Source organism: Dendrobates tinctorius, unplaced genomic scaffold, assembly GCF_039654945.1.
Source record: "Dendrobates tinctorius isolate UK_male_01 unplaced genomic scaffold, ASM3965494v1 ptg000061l, whole genome shotgun sequence".
In the NCBI taxonomy this organism is placed as follows: Eukaryota; Metazoa; Chordata; class Amphibia; order Anura; family Dendrobatidae; genus Dendrobates; species Dendrobates tinctorius.
Genome location: NW_027361729.1, coordinates 2,241,183 through 2,250,000, shown reverse-complemented (window position 1 = coordinate 2,250,000; position 8,818 = coordinate 2,241,183). Strand labels below are relative to the sequence as shown.

General features: G+C 41.5%; 1 protein-coding gene across 2 annotated transcripts in view; it reads right to left on the bottom strand.

Annotated features, from left to right (window-relative positions):
- Positions 1 to 8,818, bottom strand: part of AGBL4 (AGBL carboxypeptidase 4) — a 1,778,944-nt gene that overhangs the window by 305,979 nt on the left and 1,464,147 nt on the right. The window lies entirely within an intron of this gene.

Here is an 8,818-nt window from a genome sequence, read left to right as displayed (position 1 = left end):
TAATTTGTCCACTAATTGACCTTTGATACTGCCGAGGCGTTGTAGTGTGTTTCAGGGCAAGAGATAAACAAGACCACGATTATGTTACCTCGGAGAATGGCTTCGGCAAATGGAAGGTAGTTAGCGTAATACATTATTTGCTCACAGATGAGCGGATTAATTGGTCTGCCAATTAGAAGGGTACTGGGGAAAACAGGGCAGTCTGCACTGTAATGTGCCGTGTACACAGTAGACCACCACAAGCGATTTATTCTGAGTCATCAGTGTCTTATGTCGCATCGGAAAACCAAAGTTGTCTTCCATCTGCTATACTCTGAGCAATAAAGAATTATACCTAAAAATTTAAGACATGAAAAAGTCATCTATAGGCTCAAAGGAAGGTGGCGGGATGGATTCAAACAACTGTAATATAAAAGTGTAAGACAAAAAGTGTATTATGTGGTTAAAAGCAACTAAGCGTTGAAATAATTTTGGAGTATTATTCTACTGTAGCGCTGTTCATGGCAGACTGGTGGCTCTTAATAAGGCTTCTACGGACATGTAGCAGATCCCAAAGGAACATGTGCCTTCAACCTATAACCACTATGCAAGGATCTGGACTTACTCAGGGAACCCTGGGTTGAGTCCATGGAGTGGCTGCTGGCCAGAGGAGCAAGACAGCAGAAACTGGTCATATAAGCAGTGAAAAAAAGCAAAGAGAGTAGAAAACTAAGTCATAAGGCAGAGCAAAAAGGTCAAAACAATCGGAGGTCATCAACTGAATAAAAAGGTAGCTGTAACGGGAGTACTGCAACAGAGGGGCCAGAAGACCGTGGTGTCTCATTTCCCATACTCCTGCACTGATTAGGAGCACTTCACCATCATATTAAACAATGCAGTGCAGGAGTTAATCTATTCAGTTGAGAGCTCCAGGAGCTTTCATGCTTTGACGGTCACAGTTGTACAGTGTTGGTCCCTCCCCTCTGCTATATATATTCGTCTCTGGCAAACAGGGATTGCCAGTGTTAGTTTCATACTCCCTGATTCTGGAGTTGGAGGTGTTGGTTGTTTGTGGAGGCGTTTGGAGTGTTGTTTAGTAGACTGTTGCTTGGTGATGTGACTGTGTGCATATCCTCATCCTCGCTTGTTTTTTCCTTCCTTTACATCCCGAGGTTCCACTCCGTTGTTTGTGAGTGTATGATATTTTCAATTATCCCTTTACGTCTTCCCTTGTTAGTCTTGTTTTCGTATTCTTATAGACAACTCCCCACTTCCCTGGGTGCGGGAGGGGATAGATAAGGGCTGATTTAGGAACTCAGTAAACCATGTGGCCCCCAGCATATTCACCATCAGAAGTAATCCTGGGAGTAGAGATATCTAGGGCGCCCCTAGATTTAGGGATAGGGAAGGAACAGCTAGCCCTAGGATATTCTGCAACAGTTCCGTGAGAGTAGCACATGTACAGGGACATGACAACGGTCGGGATAAACCTATAACTGGCACTGAAAGCAGGGAGCTAGGGGTATATATTGTGTGAGGCCCAGCCCTAGGCTCAGAGCAGGTAATTATTGAGAAAACAATGTGAGGAATTAACTCACAAACTCCTTGCCTGAACAGTACCACAAGTTACAGTATGCTAAACAGAACTGCTGCATTGTCGCCCCATGTCATCTGCAATGAAGGTGCACCTCCATCTGGCGACTGGAGCAGAAGGAAAGAGTAAAGCCAGGTATGGATGTTAAAGTTGTAGCTTGGTTCAGTAGTTTTGATTGGTGAAGATCTAGGTGTTGAGATCTCCACCGATTGCGCATCTCTCATCAATCAAACACTAATCATATGCGATACAAGGGTATGTTCTAATAGAGTAATTTTTTAAGTAGGGAAAGTCCGACATGGTTTTTAGTGTATGTTCACAATGAGGTTTTTTTTTCATGAGGATTTTGAAGTAGATTTCTCTCAAATATCAAAAATAATTTTACATATTCTATCAAATAGCTTCCTATCCAACACATGGTGCTGTTCTTTTTTCGCAGTGTTTTTCTCTGTATTTAAAAAGAAGCAATGTGTCCTATCGTGAGGTTTTTCCGTGAAAGAAAAATGCCACACGCTTAAAAAAAGGTAAAAAGCTGGCTGAAAAATGCAGACCCAAAAGTTTTATTTGAGCATACCCTCAGGGTATCTGAACATGACATTTGTTCAGAAGTATTCCATCGGGAACCCGCCTGAAAACGCGCTAAATAACCCACCAAAAATAATGAGTATCTGCATAGGAATGTGAAAACTTCTTTGAAGAACTTTAGGCTTCCAAATCCACTAAGTGGCAAAAAGAAGTGACCTTGTCCATTTTTCCTGCTTGGAAGCCGCTCACTACCACAGGGATCCACAATTAAGTCCAAAGTACGAGCGGTAGTCAGTCCGCAGTAATCAGTATAACGGGTGTGCGGCCGAAAAGTACCGAACATGTACTGTTTCGGAATATGCCTCCTTTATAAAGCATCATGAGGAATCAGCATCTAAGTGGCAACATCACTTCTTATTTTTTTAAAATTTTAATTGATCGGAAGAGTATTTTTTTACCCTATGGAATATACTTTTTCTTAAAAAACGAGTGAGATCTATTATGTAGAACCAAATGAAAAATAATATGGAGGTGTTTAATGGACATAACCAAAAAGTTTTTGAGGTTTTCCTAACAGATTCAAATTGATCTGATAGCTGACCAAGGTTTCAGATTTTAATTAGCCTGTGAGGGTTATGGCTTGTTCTCTATCATTGTTAGGAAAGGCCAGGTGATGCAAATTTTTCAGCTTTATAAAAACCCAGCCTGCTCTAATCTTGTGCCAAAAAGCAGAAACCATGGGTTCTTCTAAGTATCTGCATAGCACTCTGAAAATGGTGGAAAGCCACATAGCAGGAAAAAGCTCTTAGAAGATAGCAAAACGGTTTCAAGTTGCCCTTTCCTCATTTCAAAATGTAATTAAGAATAGCAACAGTGGAGGTCAAGATAAGTTCTGGAAGACAAGCTAAATTTTAGTGAGAGCTCCTCGTAGAATTGCTAGAGAGGCAAATCATAACCCCTGCGTGATTGCAAAAGACCTTCAGAAAGATTTAGCAGGCTCTGAAGTTGTGGTACATATTTCTACTGTACAGAGACACCGACACAAATATGGCCTTCATAGAAGAGTAATCAAAAGAAAACCTCTCCTGCATCCTCACTATAAAATTCAGCATCAGGAGTAAGCAAAAGAAAATCTAGACAAGCCTGATGCGTTTTGGAAACAAGTCTTGTGGACCGATGAGGTTAAAATAGAACTCTTTGGCCACAATAATGAAAGGTATGTGAGGAGAAAAAAAGGCGCAGAATTTCAGGTAAAGAACATTTCGCCAACCATTAAGCATGGGGGTGGATCAATCATGATTTGGGGTTGTGTTGCAGTTAATGGCACTGGGAACATTTCATGGGTAGAGGGAAGAAGGAATTCAATGAAATTTCAACAAATTCTTAAGACAAACATAAAACCATCTGTAATAACGCTGAAGTTGAAAAGAGGATGTCTTGTACAAATGGATAATAATCCTAAACATATGACAAAATCAACAATAGATGACATCAAAAGGTGCGAACTCAAGGTTTTACAATGGCCCTCACAGTCCCCTGATCTGAACATCGTTGAAAATCTGTGGCTACACCTCATAATAGAAGAGAATGCAAGACGACCCAGGAATCTCACAGAACTGGGGGAATTCTTCATAGAAGAATGGATGAAAATCCCTCAAACAATTATTGAAAGACTCTTGTCTGGCTAGAGAAATCGTTTACAAGCTGTGATACTTTCAAAAGGGGGTGCTACTAAGTAATAACCATGCAGGATGGCCAAAAGTTTGCATCGTTTCAATTTTAATTTTGCAATTTTTAAAATGTAAAAGATGAATATATATATATATATATATATATATATATATATATGTTTCTTTTGCTTAAAATACAAAGGAAATCTGTCATCTTTAATGTTAGGCCTTTTAGAAATCATTTCATTGTCAACTTGCTTAACTGTTCACAATAACAGTAATTTTGATCGGGGGTACCCAAACTTTTACATGCCACTGTGTAGACTGATAGATAATATAAAGATGATAGATACATAGATAGATAAAATACATATAGATAGATAGATAGATAGATAGATATGCAAAAAAAAGTTAAAAAGCAGCACAAAAAACAGACATCGGGTGCAAGCCTTCCAGGTATATACCAAACCTCAAAATAGTCCATCAAAGATGAAAGCAGCACACCATGGTAGCTTCAATTAAGGTGCAGTATTATTTGCCCATCTGGCGACGTTTCGGTCCCAAGGGTACGGACCTTTTTCAAGCTCGAAAAAGGCCCATACCCTTGGGACTGAAATATCGCCAGATGGGCAAATAAAACTGCACCTTAAGTTACCATGGTGTGCTGCTTTCATCTTTGATGGACTAGATAGATAGATAGATAATAGATATATCTATAGAAGATAGATAGATAATAGACAGATAGATAGATAGATAGATATATCTATAGATGATTGATAGATAGATAGATAGATAGATATATCTATAGATGATAGATAATAGATAGATCTATAGATAGATAGATAATAGACAGATAGATAGAAAGAGGATAGATAAATAGATTAGATAGATAGATGATAGATAATAGATAGATAGATAGATAATAGATAGCTGATAGATATTTCTTCATACGGAGGTGTCCTCTGCTCGCAGATAATCAGGTATTTATGTGATTCCCCGTTGGTACGAGAAGCTATTAATAAATATGAGTATTTGTATTGTGGAGAATTCCCGGCAGCAGCCGGTGATATATTCTCCTGTACACAGGCCAGAGCCCAACACATATTCATTATTTCACATTAATGCTGACTAAGCTTTTATTTGCAGACGGATATTATTTCTTTGCTGTGCAGCCAATTGGCTTTTTAAAGAGGCAGCTCCTTTTAGTAATGACCTGATGGCATTTAGATTTTCTATTAAATCACAAAGAAATGGGTGTATTAGGTGACATTTGAGATGATAAGATCACTTCTGGCTGGAGCTGCTCTGCGCCAGCACAGGAGTATGTACAGTTGTCATAACAACTACAGCGCAGCGCGTCGGAGCCGCGTGCCGCGTATCTATCACATTTAGGAGGGTGGGGGGAGTAGCCCTCCTCGGTATGTGTAGTCTATGCATTTTTTAATAGTCTAGGGGTTCCATTTTTGGAGCAAACTAAATTTAAAGGGGTTGTCTGAGATTTTCCATACCCTGCATCGATCCTGCAGGAATGACATCACGTCAGTCAACATAACCCCTGCAGCCAATTGCTGGTCTTAAGAGCATAGTTTGCATGGGTCATATGTGAATATTAAGGCCAGTGATTGGCTGCAGCAGTTATATTGGACGTGGCAGCCTCGCTGCAGGATCAGCGGCATCCACTGGAGAGATTCAGATACAGTTAGGTCCATATATATTTGAACAGAGACAACATTTTTCTAATTTTGGTTCTAGACATTACCACAATGAATTTTAAACAAAACAATTCAGATGCAGTTGAAGTTCAGACTTTCAGCCCACAAGCAGGGGGTTGGACCAGATGGCCCAGGAGGTCCCTTCCAACTCTACGATTCTATGATTCTATGATTCTAAACAAACAGCAACTGAAAACCACCGCAGTGAAGGCCTGGCAGAGCATCAAAAAGGAGGAAACACAGCGTCTGGTGATGTCCATGAGTTCAAGACTTCAGGCAGTCATTGCCAACAAAGGGTTTTCAACCAAGTACTAGAAATGAACATTTTATTTACAATTATTTAATCTATTTAAAAACAGGGTGGCATCCAATTTTAATGTGGATACCCTCAAATGAAAGCTGAAAGTCTGAACTTCAACTGCACAAGCCGCGGAGACACCATCACGTGTTTCTCAACGCAAGCAATGACTAGCCAGGTCTTTCCCCGGGAAGGAACAACCACGAGAAGGGCAGTCTCCAATGAAGGAAACCACCTATGCCAAAACATGGTATCCATCCACAGACAGCTGTTTCGGGGTATTGCCCCTCATCAGTGTGGAGTAGGAAACTGGCTAGTAGGAGCAATGCCTAGTAAAAGACTGTGAAAATGAGGATGAATGAACTCATGGAGATCAACATCCAACACTGCGGAGACACCATCACATGTTTCTCAACGCAGTGATTCTAGAGCAATGCTCCCATCCCTTCTGGGAAATATGCAAAAACATGCAAAACACAAGCCGCGGAGACATCATGGATACCATGTTTTGGCATAGGTGGTTTCCTTCATTGGAGACTTCCCTTCCCGTGGTTGTTCCTTCCCGGGGAAAGACCTGGCTAGTCATTGCTTGCGTTGAGAAACACGTGATGGTGTCTCCGCGGCTTGTGTTTTGCATGTTTTTGCATATTTCCCATAAGGGATGGGAGCATTGCTCTAGAATCACTGCGTTGAGAAACATGTGATGGTGTCTCCGCAGTGTTGGATGTTGATCTCCATGAGTTCATTAATCCTCATTTTTCACAGTCTTTTACTAGGCATTGCTCCTACTAGCCAGTTTCCTACTCCACACTGATGAGGGGCAATACCCCGAAACAGCTGTCTGTGGATGGATACCATGTTTTGGCATAGGTGGTTTCCTTCATTGGAGACTGCCCTTCCCGTGGTTGTTCCTTCCCGGGGAAAGACCTGGCTAGTCATTTCTTGCGTTGAGAAACACGTGATGGTGTCTCCGCGGCTTGTGTTTTGCATGTTTTTGCATATTTCCCATAAGGGATGGGAGCATTGCTCTAGAATCACTGCGTTGAGAAACATGTGATGATGTCTCCGCAGTGTTGGATGTTGATCTCCATGAGTTCATTCATCCTCATTTTTCTCATGAACTTCAACTGCATCTGAATTGGTTTGTTTAAAATTCATTGTGGTAATGTCTAGAAGCAAAATTAGAAAAATGTTGCCTCTGTCCAAATATATATGGACCTAACTGTATGAAAGGTTTGATTCATGGTAAATCAAAAGTACTCTAACTTTTAACTGCCCTGAAAAATGTGTATGAAACAATCCTCTTTTCCTCGCACACTAATCTTTTTCATTGCTGACCTGTCATTATCTGTACAGTTTCTTAAGTATTTTATCACTTTTACGCTCTATCCTCAATGCTAAGCTGTGACTTCTTCTCACTATCCAGATTCACTGCAAAATAGCTGCTGCTTTCTCTGCCTCGGCTTTTATACAGGCCATCATAGCCACACCTGATGAACTGTGCTATTGTGAACAGGTTACTAGGATGCACCAACGCAGATAATGATGATGTGGAAGTAGTCAATCTAAGCTATTTGTTTTCCTGCCACAGAATGAAATTCTGATTATAGGAGCAGATGGTTATTCGGGTATATGTAAAAAAGTAACAGAACCCTAATTATAATGACAATAATAGCAGTATAACAAATGCGATATCCCATACCATGTTCTAACTAACTAGCTCTGAGTTAAATGACTAGTATTGTCTTTCTGTCCTAGATTACGGGCATCAATCCCAACGATAGCCCTATCACCATAATATGCTCTTCAAGAGCCTTTGATTGTTAAACTGACACTAACGGGGGTCACCAGTACTTCCCGCTAGACCTTCCCTTCTGAAGCACGACCACAGCCCATACCCTGTACTGTACGTCTACGCTAGAAGTAACGTCCCACTTCACTTGGGTTTCCTTATCACTAAGGCAGGTACCCAGCCTCATCCAATGATCAACATCCTAAGTTCGGTGCTTGACCTGCGGCGTCAGGATAGCGGGTCATGACTGATGAAGACTGGGCTTTGGGTCTTGACCAAAGGAGTCTGAGCTTTGGGTTTTGATGGGCGAAGTCTGGGTTTCGGTACATGACCAAAGGAGTCTAAGCTTCGGGTTTTGATGGGCAAAGTCTGGGCTTCGGTACTTGACCAATGACGTCTTGCCTGCCTCGGTCACCCAGTCTTCAGTCACTCTGCTTCTGTGTTCCACTGCTCACACGTCCTCACTGTCTCACTTGTTGGCACCAACACCCTTCCTGCCATACCACTCCGGCCTTTTATATTTGATAGCTGCACCACATGTACCATCTGACCCAGTATGCCTTTCAAATTCTTCCCTCCAGAAACACTTCCTCCATCTTTTAGTTCCGGCCTACTTGGTTCACTCAGCAGATGGCGACCTTTGGTCTTGGGTGCCATAGAATATTGAGGATCTACATCTTCTGCTCTGCAACCCTTTACACTATACCATGTGATGTGGTTGTGACGGGAGTATTCTCCAGAGCAAGGAGGGACAACAGGCCTGGGAACGATCCAACAGATTTATTGACCAGAAAACAGGAACAACACGAAGGTAATTTGCAGAGTCCCAAAATAAGTCCACAGGAAACTGATTCGGGGGCACATCCCGACAATCCTTGTGCCAGATCACAAAACCATAGTCCTTTAAGAGTCACAGAAATCCACCACGATCACACAGAGGCCGAGGCTTCCTCAGACAGCCTCGTCCTTCTCTTTTAGCATCTAACTCACATCTGATCTTAAAACAAGAATGTATTGTCAGGGCTCCTGGGATCAGCCCATCTGAAGGGGGGTAGGGGTCACACCTACTATTCAATGGTTTGGTCCATCAGAAGATTCTAGAAATGTAAGGGCTCCACTGAGTCTACAGGGTGTGTAGTGTAGGTTATCTTCTGCTTAGGAAATCAATAGCCAAAGTTCCACTAGCTGTTGACACAAGCCTAAATTAGATTATGGTCCAGGTACATCACAAGACATTGCAAAGTATTG